The sequence below is a fragment of the Lissotriton vulgaris genome, chromosome 8, assembly GCF_964263255.1.
Source record: "Lissotriton vulgaris chromosome 8, aLisVul1.2, whole genome shotgun sequence".
NCBI lineage: Eukaryota > Metazoa > Chordata > Amphibia > Caudata > Salamandridae > Lissotriton > Lissotriton vulgaris.
Genome location: NC_141696.1, coordinates 632022136 through 632040267, shown reverse-complemented (window position 1 = coordinate 632040267; position 18132 = coordinate 632022136). Strand labels below are relative to the sequence as shown.

Sequence of the window (18132 nt, the reverse complement as noted above, 5' to 3'; positions counted from 1 at the left end):
TGAGAAAAGCACGGTGGCATTAATCCTGAAACTGAATAGTTAGAATTGAGCAAAATGTTATAGATTGTCTCATTCATACTAATTTATTATTAAAATGCAATGATCACTTCTTTTTCTTTATTTTTCCAACTACAGGGTCAATGTGGGAAGCACAAATTGAATAAATCACAGTCACCAGAGTTAGGAGCAGGTCGGACTGGGAACCGAAACAGGCCCTGGTAAACTGAAAACCGGCCCCCCTGTTGGGTGCGGCCGAGCTGTTTGTTAGGGCCGGTTTCGGTTGATTTTGTTACAGGGGGCCGATATTGCCGCCCCCGGTAACAAACCCCCACCCCCCAGGGGCCCAAAACCGGCCCTCACCCTGGTGGCCCACCAGGGAATTGTCTGGTGCCCGCCAGAGCCAGTCTGGCCCTGGTTGGAAGATGTTCCAGGAAACAGTCACCTCTCCTTAGTCACTATAGTCAGCAGGGGATATGTTATAACATCATGGGTGATTAAATGTAAGGATGCAAAACAGCCGCTAAAGAAAACTCTTATAAACTACCTGCCTGTACCTAGTATGAGCACGATCAGTAATGTTACCTGTGATATAACCAAACGGATAATATACCAGCAATGAGGAAAAATAATGTTTTACATGTGCAATGTAATTGAAGGGGTACTATAACAGTATTGCCAAGCCCATAATTGACTGTTTGAATTTAATTTAACTAAATGTTTTAGGTAAAAATTTTCGCAGAAGACATAGCAAAACCAAGGTAGTTGCGAACACAAAGGTGATCTGCTTTTAGACCAGTATTCAGAATTAATTCAACATACATGAATGTCATTATATGTCCCTTTTGAAAATGTAGGTAAAGAGTATGTACAGTGCTGTGTCACACATATTACCGCAGTAATTAAATCTGTGCCATTATTAACGGAGGCAGTGCCACAATCATGTGATAAAGGACTAGCATTCACCCATGAACTGACTAGTTTTTCTTTTATGTCCAGAAAAGTTGCGTTGTGTGACTCAAATTACAACCATTCACAGCCGCTCAACTCATCACTCATACAGCTTTGAGTTGGATAATTGCAAGTGAATGGCATCAAGATTAAATGGCTTGTTTGCCCAAAGGCCGACATTTCTAATCAACAGTGTTTGCTGTCAACCTAAGTTAATAGATCTAAAACTGAAAATCATATTGTAGGAGGACAATTGTAAGTAGTTATGAAGAAAACAATTAATAGTGCTTATGTGGTGTTTTACCATCGGACTCTAAATGTTGGTCAGCTTTAAAATGAGAGAAACACAATATAACATTAGTTTCTGGTGTACTAAAAATTACATGAACGCGCCTTCGAGGCCTGTCCCAGCTAAAAATATTATTTTCTGGAGCACCAACTAATCAGAAATGAGTAGACTGATTTGACTCCCAAATGTCTCTAGATGAGTAAAATAAAGTCATGGACGTCAATAGCTGATATGTAGATCAGTAAAGAAGGAAGGAGACCGTAATGCCTTAACTAGAGGAACAGCAAAGTTAAGGGCATACTCAGAGATCATGAACGCAAGTCTAAATTACAGAGAGCAAATTTTATGTGGGGTACTTTCAGCAGATAGTTCCGAAATGTGCACTTATCTATGGGAATGTCTGTAGAAGCTGTAGAGAAATCGTTGAAGTGCTTCTAAAGTCTAAAAACAACAGCAATGTATCCTATACAAATAAAGTAAATTATTTAAAAATCATTAAGAATACCTCGGGAATCAAGTCTAAAATTAAAACCCTTTTATTTTTTAATAATTGTTATTGAGCAGAGCATCGCGAACAAAGCCATCACATACACATTAAAGTGGCAGGAATCAATAATAAGTTACCTTTTTTAATATAAAATCCATTTTACATAACATTTAATTCATCATACAAGCTGTCTCTCCTGAACCAATACCCGCAATAAAGAGTTATATATACAAGGGTGCAAGAACTTGAGAAGGTAATAGTAAAGTGTCCCAGTGTTAAGTTCTGGTGCTAAAGTGCTAGTGCTAAAGTGCTGGATTTTAAACAAGAAAAACCTCTGATCATGTATTTATATATTCCACATAACAACAAACTTAATAAAAAAACAAGCCTGAGATTCATTTCAGGTTAGTGCTAACGATCAATCAAATTTCCAAATTACTCAAAAATGCCCAATTGTCATTAAACTTCTTGGAAGCGCCCACTCGCTTCGTGCAGGCTTCCTCAAAGGCCCTTACCATGTTCATTTTATTAATCCATTTATTGTAAGTGGGAACTTCACTCGATCTCCAATTTTGCAGGATTAGAGAGCGAGCGACTAGGGGAGAAATGGACAGCAAAGTCTCTTCCGCTTTTCTCAAATTTGTCCTATCCTTGCTAATTCCGAACAGGGCTGGCTCAGCTCCAGGCACTATCTTCTTCTTAATTGCCCTATTTAAAGCCGAAAAAATCTCCCCCAGAAGGGCCCTATTCTGGAACAAGTATAGAAAGTATGTAGACATCCTCCTTTGCCTTCTGCCTGGCAACGAAAACATCTATTTTCAACCTGCGGAAATCTTTTATTGAGCGCTATTGGAGTTAGATATGCCAGCGGGATAAAAAGGCCATTCTTTTAAAATTGGCTGCTCTCAGGGCCTTCCTCCCCTGGATACATAGAACCTCCCATTCATGCTCTGAGAAGTTGCATTGCGATACCCGAGACACCCTTTCAAGCTGGCTCTGCACTAACGGGGAGCAGCTTGAGTTATGTAGCAAGTGATACTAATTCCCTACTCCTCTTATCTTTGCTCTGAACAAGGCTGATACAAGTTTTGAAGGTGTGGAAAGTAGAAAACTCTTTTTATTTAAAAAGTGCATAATCTGTAAATACTCAATAAAGGGAGGCTTCCTCTGGTCTTCGCTTCTCGCCTGCACCTCTTCCCAACTTAAGACCCTATTCAGATTTAAAAAGTGTCTTAGTCGTGTCGACTGGACCTACCTACAAAAAGTCCTGCAGCGATACCAACTGGGCGGCCGGTTCCAAGCATGGATCGCGAGCTGCTATCACCATCCTATGGCCCGGGTCCGGCTGGGCGGCCTCAAATCGGACCCCTTCGAAATTCAACGAGGCACACGTCAGGGGTGCCCCCTCTCGCCCCTTCTGTTCGCCCTGTACGTGGAGCCCCTGGCGCAGAAAATCCGAGACAACCCTCGCATTAGCGGTATCTCCTTTGGCCATGAACCCCACGTGGTGGGACTGTACGCCGATGACATCATCGCTGCTTTGGACCGACCGTCCAGCTCTATACCTGCTTTCCTGGAGGAAGTGGAGAGCTTCGGAGCGGTATCGGGCTTCAAAATCAACCGGGGGAAATCCTTGATCTTACCCCTGGGCAGGAACGCCCTCCCTATTACCCCACCACCTGATTTTGGCTGCGACTTGCAATCCTCCGCGCAGCTTCCATACCTGGGGATTACCCTCACTGCTTCCACGGACTCAACGGTGACCCTTAACTATAAAACACTTACCTCTCAAATTCGAGCCGACCTCGCGCGCTGGTCAAAGCAATCCCTCTCCTTGTTGGGCCGCATAGCGGCTGTAAAAATGTCAGCCTTGCCCAAGATCTTATACATCTTCCAGACCCTTCCGGTCACGCCGCCGCCAGGTACGATTGCTGACCTGCAAAATGCCTTCCACCAGTTCATCTGGGAAAAGAAACGCGCACGACTGCACAAACAGGTGGCGCACAGACGCATTGACGAGGGGGGACTCGGGATCCCTAACCTCAAGCAATATTTTCAGGCCTCACAGCTCCGCTATTTAGTGGAATGGTACAGGCCAGAGTCGGAAAAGAGATGGCTCTTTCAAGACAGAGCGATGGCTCAGATGTCGCTGTGGAAGGTACCGTTTCTTGCCCGCCAGCATAGACCGCGATACCTTCTCCGCTCCCCGGTTACTCGCACCGTCATGAGGACGTGGGACACGGTGGCGGTCAGGCGGGGCCTGACGACCTTCCCCTCCCCGCTCACTCCGCTCTTTGATAACCCGGACTTTCCGCCGGGCACCGATCCCCGTGCCTTCCTGCAGTGGCGGAGCACAGATTGCCGCTCAGCCGGTCATCTCTTTGACCTAGAGGGCTTCCTCCCCCTTGCCGACATCACACAAGGCTACGGAATGACTAAACCTCACATGTTCCAATATTTCCAGCTGCGCCACTGGCTCACGCACCCGGACCACGCTCCCCTAGTTGCTCGACCTATGACGCCGTTTGAGAAATGGCTGATCACGAAAGACTCAGATAGGCACCTGATATCGGACCTTTACAAAATGTTATCACCGGTGGCCGGCCCAGTTAAAACGGCGGGGCAAAGGCGCTGGGAATCGGAGCTCGGAAGGACACTTTCGCCCATGGAATGGGGGTTGGTATTCTATAGAGCGGCACACACCACCCGTAACACTGCCGCCAGGGAGTCGGCGATAAAATTGGCCATCTACTGGCACCTTACTCCGGCAAGACTCAATCAGGGCAATCCTCTCCGAAGCGCTCTGTGTTGGAGAGGCTGCGGCGCAAGGGGCACTCTGACCCACCTCCTGTGGGACTGCGACGCTCTGCAAGGGTACTGGAAAGCGGTACTGGATGATATTGATTCCACCTTTGAAACTGAAGTCCCGCGCTTTCCTGCATACACTATCCTAGGGCTACCCAATGCGCTCACATTTCCCTTAAGGTCACTGCGAGGCAAACAGATGGGAATCGCCATGCAAGCAGCGTCGCAACACGTTCTGTCACTCTGGGGTTCCACCACATTACCCACCCACACTGGCTGGTTACACAAACTGTGGTTCACACTGGGCATGGAACGCATCCAGGCCACACTCACACAATCGACTGACTCCTTCCAGAAGACCTGGCACCCGCTCCTGTCCCTCTTATCCAGGGAATTTCACGAAATCACTTGCCCCAAATACCTTCGCATTCTGCGGCTCACAGACCCACCACAGGCTCCGCCACAACCTTAAACACCTTGCTACTTGTCAGCCCGAGAGTGCACTCAGGGAGACTCCGAACTACTGGCATACTGGTCGGGGAGGGGGGAGGATGGAGGGGCTGTTGGGTGGAGGGTGGGGGGTTGAGTTCTTCCTTTGGTTTTGTTTGATTGTAATTCTTACATGGCACCTTCAACTATATGCCGGCATCGCCATACTGTGTAGGTGTGATTTATATGCTTCTGAATGGCCTCTCAGAGAAGACGTGCCTGTCTGTCTCGCTCGCTACATAACCCTACTGCATGCTTACCGCCTTACTGTGCCTGTTATTCTTGCTCTTGAACTTAATAAAACAAATTTGAAATTAAAAAGTGTCTTAGTCAAGTATACCGCAAGATTTTCTGTTTTTTAGATGGCAAGATTGAATTGGGACCAAAAGGGGGGGTTTTACCCAAAAAGTCGCTGAGACCTGGGTACTAGATAATACATATATAAGGGTCCCAGAGAGACAGCGTATCATACAAGTACGCAATTAATTATTCCAAACATTTTCAAATACAAAATTCATCACGTTTAATAAAGCAACGGCTCAATAAAAAACGTAAACAACAAAAGAGAAAGGGGGCACACCTTGCCTTGTCCCCCGATTGATGTTAACTGTGCCCACCCGTTTTGTGTTTATCACCACTTGAGTCTGAGCCCCCTGATAAATGTTTCGAAGCATTCCAATGACCTAGGGAGGGATGCCAAACCTGCCTAGGACAAAAAACAGAGTACTCCAATTAACCAGGTTGAATGCTTTTTCAGCATCAACCATCATAATACAGGCCAGAATAGAGTTGGTGTTGCAGTAATCCAATGCCTGAATTAAGAAGTTGGTGTTTGCTGCCATGGATCTCCCTACTATAAACCCAGCCTGATCTTTATGAATTATTTCCTGAGCAACAGACGAAAAACGCTGCGCCCAAGCTTTCATTAGAATTTTATAGTCCGTGTTAGGAAGGATTATGGGTCTATAAGCATTTACATCTTTTGGATTCTTAACCTTCTTCACGAAACAAACAATGACCGCCTCTTTAAATGAGGAGGGCACCTTTCCGCCATTTTAAAAATAATTAAAGAGTTTAATCAAAGGTAAATTCAGTTCTTTTGAGACGACTTTATAGAATTCTATAGGGAGCCCATCCTCCCCACACGCTTTAGCTCCGGCCATAGATTTTACAACCGATACAACTTCTGAATTTTCTAAATCTGATTTTAGCTGGTCTATTAGTGAGTCAAATAGTCTTGGAAGATTTACATTGCTCAAATAATCCTGTATAATATTTTCTCCGACCTGGTATTGCCTAATATAGAGCTGCTGGAAATGCTCCAAGAAAATCTGCGCAATCCCGGAACTATTTGACACTTCATCTCCGCTCTTGGGGTTTATCATCTTTGAGATGTGAGCCTTTTCTTGTCTCGCTTTTGTGCAGCTGGATAGTAATTTACCAACCATTTGACTCTCTTCATAAGTCCGCTGTTGGAAAGTTTGAGAACTGCTAATCTCTTCTAGAGTAAAACATTCCCTCAGAAACTTTTTAGCGTCCCCCAGATGACTGATTCTGTGCCCTTTCTACAGCCAGTTGTAATTCAGCTATTCTAGCTAGTCATGCTCTCGACTGGGCTGCAGAGAAAGAGATAATTTGTCCTCACGCTGCAGCCTTAAACTCGCCCCAGACCGCAAAGGGTTCTGCAATCTCCTCGTTGATCCTAAAATATTCTAGGATCTATGTTTTAAAACCTTCAATCAATTTCTGATCCTGAAATAGGAGACGATCCATCTGCCACCTGGATTGCTGTACTCTTGCCTCCCCAATCTCCACTTCGGCCAGATATAGGAATGGTCAGAAAAGGCATTGATCCTGATATCATTCTTCAGACTATTAAATGATCTGGATATTAGGAAGAAGTCTATGCGAGAAGCGGTCTGATGGCGGCATGATGGGCAAGTGTAGCTATTTGTATCAGGATTGGCAGTTCGCCAAGAGTCTATTAGCTGATAGTCATGTCTAATCGCTTCAAAAATTCTTTTAGTTGCTGGTTTCAATTGTTTTTTATTTTTGTTTGAGGTGTACATCTTTAAATCCTGTATATAGTTAAAATCTCCCCCAACAATGATCTGACCAGGACCAGGAGCACCCCTTAGAAGCTCATTAATCTTGGTCAACCCAGAGGCATCATCAAAGACCGGGCCGTAATAATTAACAACGTTTAAGAACCTCCCATTCAGTCTCGCTGCCGTCTCCCCTGAGGTTCTGTAAATTACGAATTCGTTCGTGCTCAGCCTCCATTTTGTGATCGCCGCCATTTTATGTTGCCCTCACTCAGGCAGCTCGGCGAACGCGATGTTTTTGTCGTTTCTGCCTTTTCGTGTCAGGTGGCTTCTTTGCTTCTGTTTACCAACGAGTGTCAGGGTCTGGCCGAGTACACTAATTCCTGTCTGAGCTGATTAATCCCCGTCCGGACTATGTGTTGGTTCACACCATTGTTTCCTCTAAGTTATCTTATCTGCTGTCCTTCGTTACATGTCTCATGCATTCTCCTGTTTCATGACTGTCCTTCTACAACACGCAGCGGTGTTTTCTCTACTTGTAAATCGAATTGTGTGGATTCATTTGCGATTTACTTAAGGGGTCGAGTGACAAACAGAACCGGGAACTTGAGTTGCTTTGGTCTTAAAACATTGTCTATAACATTTGCCTATAGCTCATGCTCTTGTGTGATTGCATTTTTGCATTGTATTGTATCGTATATAAACCTGTGCGCCACGGAGTTAAGGGGCAGTCTCTTTTGAACCTTGTTGTACCGACGACTTCTAAGACCACTGTACTAGCTGCAGCTAATAAATACCATCTTCTACGCCAGACGAAGAGTCTGTGTCTCTGTTTTGACAAGTCAGGTGAATCCCGGGGATTTCAGGCGTACCCTGTGCCGCCGGGCCTTAAGGCTGCGGTTCGACTTCAGCGGTAGCGGTTGAGCCCGAGGGTCGTGAGGAGCCCCGCAAGAAAATTCTGGAGGAAGAGCACCACGTGATCGACCCCTGTATGTCGGAAGTGGACCGAAGGTCTTTGACAGAGCGGCTACTCCTCTCCGACGGCTGCTGACGACTGCTGCCCTGACTGTCGCCCTGCCTTGGACCCTTCTGATGATGTTTGGTAAAGCAAGACGATAGATGGACCTTCGCTGGTGTAGAACGATCCTAAGTTAAGTATTTGGTGGGTCGCTCCCACAGACCTTTGTTTTGTTTTATTTTTGGGGTTTTTATTCAGGTATTGCAATAGCTGAAGCCAAGGGGTAAGTATGATTGTACTGTGTCATTGATCTATACCCCTTGTTGTTTGTGATCAGTCTAGAGAAGTGACGATGCCTGGGCTGAGTAAGTTTAAGAGATTTTGTTGTTTAGGTTGTACGAGGGATTCCCAGTTGGAGGAATCATGTCCGATCCCTCCAGTTGGAACTCCCACTTATGAACTCTATTCGAAACACGGTATTGGTCCCATTACCTTTAACGAGACATGGGTGCGATATACGAAAAATAGCGGAGTTTTGAAATGGCCCCAGAATGGTAGCTTTGACCCCGCTATACTAGATAATCTGGAATCGATTCTGTTTAGAAGAAAAGCCTGGCCGGCCATGTTCGACTCCTTTCGCCTTTGGCGTAAAGAAGCCAAACAGAAAGAAATTAAGCAAACAAAAAAGGATAGGAAAGCACAAGACATGTCGATTTTACAGGCTGCCCAGCAGTTTAAAGACAACGAAGTAGATGGTGCGAAGGAGGTACTAGAGAGACAACATCGTATGGCGATAGATAGATGCTATCCGATGCTGCCTGCTTCCTCTTCAGATAAAAATAAGGAATTAGAAGAAGATCCCCTAATGTCTTGTTTATTAAATTCCCCTCCGCCTTATGTCCAGAATGCTAATGCACCTCCGTTACCCCCTCCCGTCACTCAACAAGTGGTTGCTCAATTGCCGATTGTCCAGCAACCACTCAGAATATTAATGCTTCTTTGCCTGCTTCTGCTCCATCCTCACAGTCTGTAATTCAGCCCCCACCTTCTCCCGCTCTTACTCTTCAGTCTGCTACGTTTCAGTCTCAGTTGCCTTCTACATCTGTAATGCCTCCTATCCTCTTGAGGGATTCTCCTACTTCACAGAGGAGGATAGCAGATGCTGTTTCAAGTTTCTTTTCTCCTCTTCTTGGGTCTTTAAGTCTGTCTCCAGCTTTCTCTAAACAACAATCTCGTTGTCAACTTCCTCTTACGGACTAGAGAGTAGTTTTGGGTTCTCTCACTCGTAAATGGATTGAGCATGGACTATAATATAGTACTGAAGATATCATGAGTTGCTTCTATCAATGGGGACAGCCCACGCAGAGATATGTTTTCAATGTTATGTGTCAAACTCTTATTAGAGGTTGGGAAGATATGGAGTCAGATACAGTTCCTTCAGAACTACTGAAATTACAAGCTGATTTTGATAAGGGTTTTATTGTAGGACATTGGGTTGAAGAGGCAGTGAATAGACTCATTGCGTTTGTTTCGAACAATGTTTTTGTCCCTGTCCTTTTCCGAGTCTAAACCCGCCAATAAAGAAGGTAGTAAGAATTATCCAATGCGTGAAGTCCCTCCCGTATGGAGAGAAGCAGTGGTTGGTCCACCTCCTGTCCCTGCTCATTTCCAGCGTATATGGGTCCACGAACCCTGGAAAAGGTCTGAAGTATTGGCGCTTAAGCAAACTCTTCCAGACCCCCGTAAAAATCCTGCTGGATATTACAAGGAATTGTCCCAAACAGTTGATGCCTGTATTATGAATTTGGCCGACATTGATATGTTATTTGGAAATGTTGTTCCGCAAGGTATATGGGCACGGATTCGTAGGGAAAATCATGTGGCTGAATTAGGCGGTGATTGGGCTACTATTAGAGCTGCGGATGCGAATCAGGTGGGTGGTGCGAAACCCGAGGATTTGATTACGGCTCTTCCAGGTAGAATAATTGAATTGATGAAGACAATGATGCCTGCGGTGCGAGTAAATTGGGATAAGCTGGCCGCATGCAAGCAGAAGAAAGATGAAAGTGTCTCGGATTTCTTCACTCGCTTCGAAGAGACGTTTATTGACCACAGTGGTCAGGATTTGAGTGTAGAGGGTGGTCAGCGATTGTTTGTGGACAAGTTCGTATATAACTTGCTTCCAGAGTTATCGAACTAATTAAAGAGTTCTGAAAGCGCATGGGCTGTCTCTTCTCCTGCTAAAATATTGGCTACTACACAGTATTACGAGAATAGGGATAAGGAGGAGAAGGAGAAACAATAGAAGAAAAACAAAGATTTGAAAACAAATGTTCTTTTGCAGCAGGCGTATCCGCCTCGCTCGAACCAGCATCAGCAAAATTCCCAGTTTCAGCAACCTCCACAGTTTCAGAGATTGTTGCAGAATCCAGAGTATTTTACGCGCGACCTTCGTTAGGTCCTAATCAATGTGCATATTGTAGGGAAGAAGGACATTTCAAGAGTAGTTGCCCGGTTTTATTACAGCGTAATAATGGGATGTCCACTCCCCGAGGTCGTGATAATTTTCAGACAGGATCTAGAGGTAAAGGACGAGGTGCGTCCTCTCAGGAGCAGCGTTCTTTTCCTTCATCTACTTCGAATTACTTTGACCAACAGACAGTTCCATCCAGACAATATTACAATGATGATTATCATGTTGAAGATAAAGCTGACGGTTTTCAGATTGAATAGGACAGCCATGGACGAAGTAAGGGAGTTTTGTCGATTCCAGTAGATCAACATGGGCCGTATGTTACTGTCAATACTATGGGTGTTTCAGAACAGTTTCTTTTGGATACTGGTGCGATGAGAAGTTCTATCATTCATTCTAAACTCCCTGGGGCACCTTTGTCTGGCTTAATGAATACTTCAGTAGGATTTTCTGGCGCCCCAGTTCGTAATCCGGTTTCTTGCCCCTTGCCTGTCTCGATTGGTCCTTATAATTTGAAAGCTTCACTTATCCTGACAACTGGTTGTGATGAGAATTTTCTGGGTCTGGATTTGTTGAAAAGGCTGCATGCAACATTGTATTGTTCTCCTTCTGGTGTGCATCTTACGTTGGGAAAGAGATTGATGTCCTGCATGTATTTATCCCGAGACCAGTTTCCATCCGAGTTGCTTTCTCTCCCAGAAAGTCTTTGGGCCATGGGCCCGAATGACGTGGGTCGTCTTGCGATCCCACCGTATGTTGTCACAGTTAAAGATAATGTTAGAATGCCACGCATTCCCCAATATCGTATTTCTAGTGATGGAGAGAGAGCACTATTGGCCATTGTTGATGATTTTATTCAGAAAGGTGTGGTCGAAGAGACCAGAGGCAATGTTTGTAACAGCCCTGTTCTTCCGATCCTTAAGAGGACGGATCCTTCACAGCCTCCTGTCTATCGATTTGTTATTGACCTGAGGGAAGTCAATAAAATGGTGGTGCCACAGTTCCCTGTTGTTCCGGATATTACAGCTTTATTGACAATGATTCCTGCTTCGGCAGCTTGGTTTTCGGTGATAGACCTCAAGAACGCTTTCTTTAGTATTCCTATTGATGAAGAAAGTAGGGATATCTTTGGTTTCTCTCTGGGTGGCCGAAGTTTCCGATTTAAAAGAGCTCCTCAAGGCTATTATGAAAGTCCCTCCATCTATAGCACAGCTCTTAAATCTCAACTTGATACTTTCTCTTTGCCTCCAGGCGCTACGCTTGTTCAGTATGTGGATGATTTACTGGAGGCTGCTGATACGGAAGTTGTGTGTAAGAATGTGACTGTTGCGTTGTTGCATCATTTGGCTGCTTTAAATCATAAAGTATCGCCCTCCAAGTTGCAGTATGTCCGACAAGAAGTGACCTATTTACGTCATCTCTTGTCGAAGGAGGGAAGGCGATTGAGCCCAGAACGTATTCATGCTATTTCACAGATGTCTGTACCTACCACGCAGAGAGAAGTGCGTGCCTTTTTGGGTATCACTTCCTACTGTAGACAATGGATTCCCAATTTTTCACTTTTGGCGAAACCATTGGTGGCACTAACGTTGACAGATACGCCCCATCCGCTCCCTTGGACGGATGAATGTCAGAAAAGTTTTGTTGACTTACGTACTGCCCTGTGTTCTGCTCCAGTTTGGGTACTCCAGATTATAGTAAGTCCTTTACATTGTACATTCACGAGAGAGAAGGTTGCACGTTGTCAGTTTTGACACAGCAATTCGGAGATAAGCAGAGGCCATGTGCCTATTTCTCCGCTACATTAGACCCAGTAGCTAAAGCTTTGCCCAGTTGTCTCAGAGCTACGGCAGCTGCCGCAATTTCTATTAGACAGTCTGCCGGATTAGTGTTGGATAACACACTAATTGTTATGGTTCCGCATGCAGTGGATACCTTGTTGAATAGAACTAAGACGCAGCATCTTACGAGTGCTCGTTTGTCTGGTTACGAGCTGACACTTCTAGCGAGCCATGTACATATCAAAAGATGTAACACGTTAAATCCAGCTACACTGTTGCCGCTCCCAGATGAGAAAGATGATCAGGAAAAGCATGATTGTTTTCTCCGAACAGAAGAAGAAACGAAGTGTAGGATTGATTTAAAGGACACTCCGCTCAAGGACCCGGACGGGATTCTATGGGTGGACGGTTCTTGTTTTAACCTTCCAAATGGAGAAATTACTTCTGCCTATGCTGTTACCACCTTATGCACAATTGTTGAGACAGCACGTATTGGACATAATTTAGCCCAAGCAGCTGAATTGATAGCCTTGACTAGAGCGTGTATGTTGTCAAAGGGAAAGAGAGTGAATGTGTACACAGATAGTCAGTACGCCTTCGGTTTTGCACATAGTTTTGGTAAGTTATGGAGGGAAAGAGGATTCTTTGTCTCCCACGGGACAAAGATTCAGCATGGTCAGTTAGTGACTGATCTTCTTGAGTCACTTACCTTACCTGCACAAATAGCGATCATAAAGTGCAGCGCACATAAGAAAGTTACAGATGATGTGGGTCGTGGAAATGCGTTTGCAGACGAGGTAGCGAAAACTACAGCTATGTTATATTATGTTATGTTAGTATGAATTTGTAGAGCGCACGTTCACCCTGGGGTTTCTTGGCGCTGTGTACCGCTGGGGAACTCGTCCTGGCTTTCCCTGTGAGATGGTCCCTATTGGGCATCCCCAAGGTGAAGCCAGGCATCCCCGGCAGTGAAGGGGCCGTTGTGGAGATTAAGCAAGCTATGGAAGACACGATTGAAAGTGTGAAAATGATTCAGGGAGAGGCTACTGAGAAGGAATTGAGCATGTGGAAAGAAAGTACGGGAATGTTAGATTCGACGGGTTGTTGGACGGAGTTGTCGGAACATCAGCGATGGTTGTTACCGGACGCTTATGTGTTACCGGTCGTGACTATGGCTCATGGTCCAGCTCACATTAGTTCAAAAGGCATAAGTAAGCTCTTGGCCCCGGTATGGCAGAATGAAGGAACCCCGAAATGTGCAGAAAATGTGGTTAAGCATTGTATTGTTTGTCTAATGCATAACCCAGGAAAAGGTACCCCAACTCCGGCACGTCATTTTCCTCCCCGTCATACCCTTTTGAAGTGTTGCAGATTGATTACATTCACATGGATCGCTGCAACAACCTCAAGTACGTTCTGGTGGTGGTATGTGCCTTTTCCCGCTGGATAGAGGCCTACCCCTTGAAAGATAACACTGCTCTGTCGACTGCTAAAGTATTGATTAAGGAATTCTTTCCCAGATTTGGTTTGCCGCGCATTGTCTGGAGTGACAATGGAAGTGAATTTGTGGGCCAGATTATGCAGAAAGTATGTTCTGGTCTTGGTATTAGGCAGAAATTCCATGCGGTTAACCATCCACAGTCAGCGGGTTTGGTTGAGTGATACAATGGTACACTCAAGCTTAAGCTAGCCAAGATTCAAGCCAGTACGGGTCTTGCTTGGCCTGATGCCTTGCCCTTAGCTCTCTTGTCAACCAGAACTACTGTACACTCTCGTATGGGACTTAGCCCATATGAAGTGGTATTTGGACGCCCAGCTAATGTTTGGGGCGTCCCCCGCCCCAAAAGATACTCAGACATACCATATCCTTTGTTAATTGACTATTTGCATGACTTGACTACTAAATCAAGTGTTATTCGCCAACAGGTACAAAGTGTTTTGCGGGAGCCTTCCACGGACCCAGGTCACACCATTCTCCCCGGTGACTGGGTCTGCATCAAGAACTTTCAACGGACCAAGAATTTGGAGCCTCGCTGGTCTGCGCCTACGCAAGTTTTGCTCGTTACCCGCACAGCGGTGAAAGTGGTTGGCAAGCGTAACTGGGTCATGGAGTGCACTGTAAAAAGGTGCCACTGCCATTACCCTTCGACCAGTGGATTCGCAGTGGTGTAAGGGAATCGGACACTGCAGCGGTTCCTTGTTTTGTTCCTTTCAGTGATGCTCAAATTTATGGGACTCAGTCTGAAAAAGCATATGATGATATTCTTCAAGCCGCTGTGCCTGTGCATCATCCAATAGACACTACCAATCCAGAAACTTTATTCAGAGATCAGACCGTGGCGAGCAAAACACGTTACAACTTAAGACCAAGAGCCAACAAACAGAACTGAACATTATTTTTTTGAACGCTTCTTTGTATTACTTAAAGACATTCCTTTTTGGGTCCTTTTTGCTTCCTTTTTGTATGATATTAGTATTAGATGTGCCATCTGTCTCCGTCGCAGGGTCACGGTAGGAGACTCAGACTGTAACCTGATTTTGTTCTTTTAGTAAGTGGCTAGTGCCTCAGGATACAGAAGTGACTAGCTGAGTGATTAAGGAAGATTGCCGTGAGCGACTTTTTTTTTTAGATGAAGATTAATGGTACAACAATCATAGGTAGGGAAAATAGGAAGCAGGAAATGAGATCAAAGTATTGTAAATTATTGCGTAGTCGATTTGGCGTAACTTTGTGTGTTCTTATGTTTTTGTGTATTTTATTAGCTTGCACAGGTTGGATCATACATGTTTTGCAATCAAGAAATGTTGCTAATTCTACAACTTCTTTGCCTTCGCGTCTTTCTGTCTTTTCACACAAAATGCATACTCTACCCCCTCATGAACAGATAAGGAGAGCCGAATATATGAATAATACGTTTATTCAGTTGTTGCACCAACATCAGTTGGCCATTAATATGACTAATTGTTGGGTGTGTGGACTCATGCCACATAATACACAAAAGGGAATGCCAAATCTGGTTCTTCCTTTCTCATATGAAGGTTCAGCTTGGGCCTATTTGACAATGTCTTCAGCCGCATACCACAACAGACTTAGAAGCCCTGTGAGAACTTCTGGGAATGGACTAGATTTCAGTCACAGCTCCTTGATTAAAGGTATAGTGGTAATGGCTAAGATTATAGAGAAGAATAAGATTCCATTGGATGAGAAGAGAGCTTATGACAGATGGAATGTTACCCACTATGTCTCTATTCTTGGTGACAAAACTAGAAAGGGTGAGTCTTCTCCAGTGTGGACTGTGCCCCATCAAGGTAATTTTTGTCTCCAAGTCAATAGCAAGAAAGCGGACGTCAATCAGAAATGTTCGTACACATATATTTTCTCGTCTCCTGATTTCCCTCTTTTAGTTCAGTCTCAAGGAACATATTTTGTCTGTAATGATCGAGCTTATACTTGGCTACCTTCCAACTTTTCTGGAACCTGTTACATAACTTTTCTCCTTCCCCCTACATATACGGCTCCATCAGACCACCACAGAGTTAGACATAGCAGAGGTGTATTTGATGCCAAAGACACAGCAGAACAAGAGGGAGGAGATTTCCTTAAAGGATTCCTTCCCTTTTGGGGCACGATGGTCAACAGCAGACACATCAGGCAACTGGTTCGAGTGGTTGAGACCACTATTAATGTTACTGCAGGTGCGATAGGTAACATTACAGCAGAGCTTCAGGCTGACCGTCTTATGACGTTGCAAAATCGAATTGCGTTAGATGTGATCTTAGCAGACCGAGGAGGTGTCTGTAGATTGATCGGATCTAGTTGCTGCATTTATATTCCAGATGATGCCCCGGCAGTATACCAAGCCATTTCCAAATTACACACGGTCTCCGAGTCGATTCATCAGAACGAAGGAGATTGGTCTTTTATGGGATGGTTTTGGGGAATATTGTCAACTTGGGGATGGAAGATTTTAACGTTTCTTGGAGTAATTTATGTATTCCACAATCTGCGACTCAGAAGACAGAGAATATATGAATGATGCAGCAACAGCTTGAGGATCTTATGAACATCAGTGTTGATTCTGACTCAGATTAGCATGAGTTGGTTTGTTTTTTGCCTGAGTAATGGCAAAAGGAGGGTCTGAGGTTCTGTAAATTACGAATTTGTTCGTGCTCAGCCTCCATTTTGTGATCGCCGCCATTTTATGTTGCCTTCACTCAGGCAGCTCGGCGAATGCAATGTTTTTGTCGTTTCTGCCTTTGCGTGTCAGGTGGCTTCTTTGCTTCTGTTTACCAACGAGTGTCAGGGTCTGGCCGAGTACACTAATTCCTGTCTGAGCTGATTAATCCCCGTCCGGACTATGTGTTGGTTCACACCATTGTTTCCTCTAAGTTATCTTATCTGCTGTCCTTCGTTACATGTCTCATGCATTCTCCTGTTTCATGACTGTCCTTCTACAACACGCAGCTGTGTTTTCTCTACTTGTAAATCGAATTGTGTGGATTCATTTGCGATTTACTTAGGGGGTCGAGTGACAAACAGAACCGGGAACTTGAGTTGCTTTGGTCTTAAAACATTGTCTATAACGTTTGCCTATAGCTCATGCTCTTGTGTGATTGCATTTTTGCATTGTATTGTATCGTATATAAACCTGTGCGCCACGGAGTTAAGGGGCAGTCTCTTTTGAACCTCGTTGTACGGACGACTTCTAAGACCACTGTACTAGCTGCAGCTAATAAATACCATCTTCTACGCCAGACGAAGAGTCCGTGTCTCTGTTTTGACAAGGCAGGTGATTCCCGGGGATTTCAGGCGTACCCTGCGCCGCCGGGCCTTAAGGCTGCAGTTCTCCACCCCTGAGGATCCCTATGAATTTGTTCAAATTCCTGAGGTAGATTGATTGAAAAATAAATGGCTACCCCTCTCATAGCTAATCCAGCCGATGCAAAAAGCCTTGGAAAATAGCCTCGCTGATAAAGTTTGGGAGAATTGGTCTTCAGATGTGTTTCCTGAAGAAACAGTACATGGGGTGAAAAGGAGGAAAGCCACCTAATAAGACCACCATATTTTTGGTTATTAAGTATCCCGTTCACATTAACAGACAGAATACTGCATTTACTAGTAATTTCTATGTCTAAAGAAAAAAGCTTGATATACAATCAAATGAAAAATCTTGTTTTCTCCACATTTTGTGCTTTTGCTCATGCTCTTTTTCCTGCAGGAAGACCCTCCAACCCCCTCCCACCCACAAGACCCCTCCCCCTGAAATGTGGAAAACCCCACTGGCCACGCTAACCACATTTCAGCCCTCCCTAGATAACTGCTGGGTGTCATGGAACTACACCCTGGGTGACGGTGCTACCCCCAATGATGAAGAAACTTAAACCTCTCTCCCGTATCTGTGAGTAATTATCTACTATTAGAAGAGATCTCCTTAAGTAGCCTTTGAGTGTCTTCTAGGGTTGAGAAGAGATGAAACTTCCCCTTTACTAATAGACAAAGTTTTGATTGTTGCGCAATTGAGACCTGGGTGCCCTGTGCTTTAAAAAAGTACAGCATTTTTACAAATTCCTTATGCCTACGCGCTGCCGCAGCGGACATATCAGAGAATATACGAAATGTAGTCGTTTCATTAACAGAGAATTGTCTTTGTGAATTGCCTTTGCAAGGACTTCCTCCTTGACGCGGAAGTCGGAGAAATTCAACAAAATTGTTCGTGACATTCTCGCCTTTGGCAGGGAATGGGTGGGAACCCGGTGTGCCCTTGTGATCGTTAGAACTCCATTGAAGTCTAGGAGAACCTTTTGTTTAGTAAACGTATCGGCCCATTGCAGAGTTTGGGAGCCCTCAATTCCTTCT

The 18132-nt window shown here is 44.7% G+C and overlaps 1 protein-coding gene across 1 annotated transcript in view; it reads right to left on the bottom strand.

The window, feature by feature from the left end:
- The window catches only part of PDK3 (pyruvate dehydrogenase kinase 3), a 1449910-nt gene that overhangs the window by 163078 nt on the left and 1268700 nt on the right, over positions 1 to 18132 (bottom strand). The window lies entirely within an intron of this gene.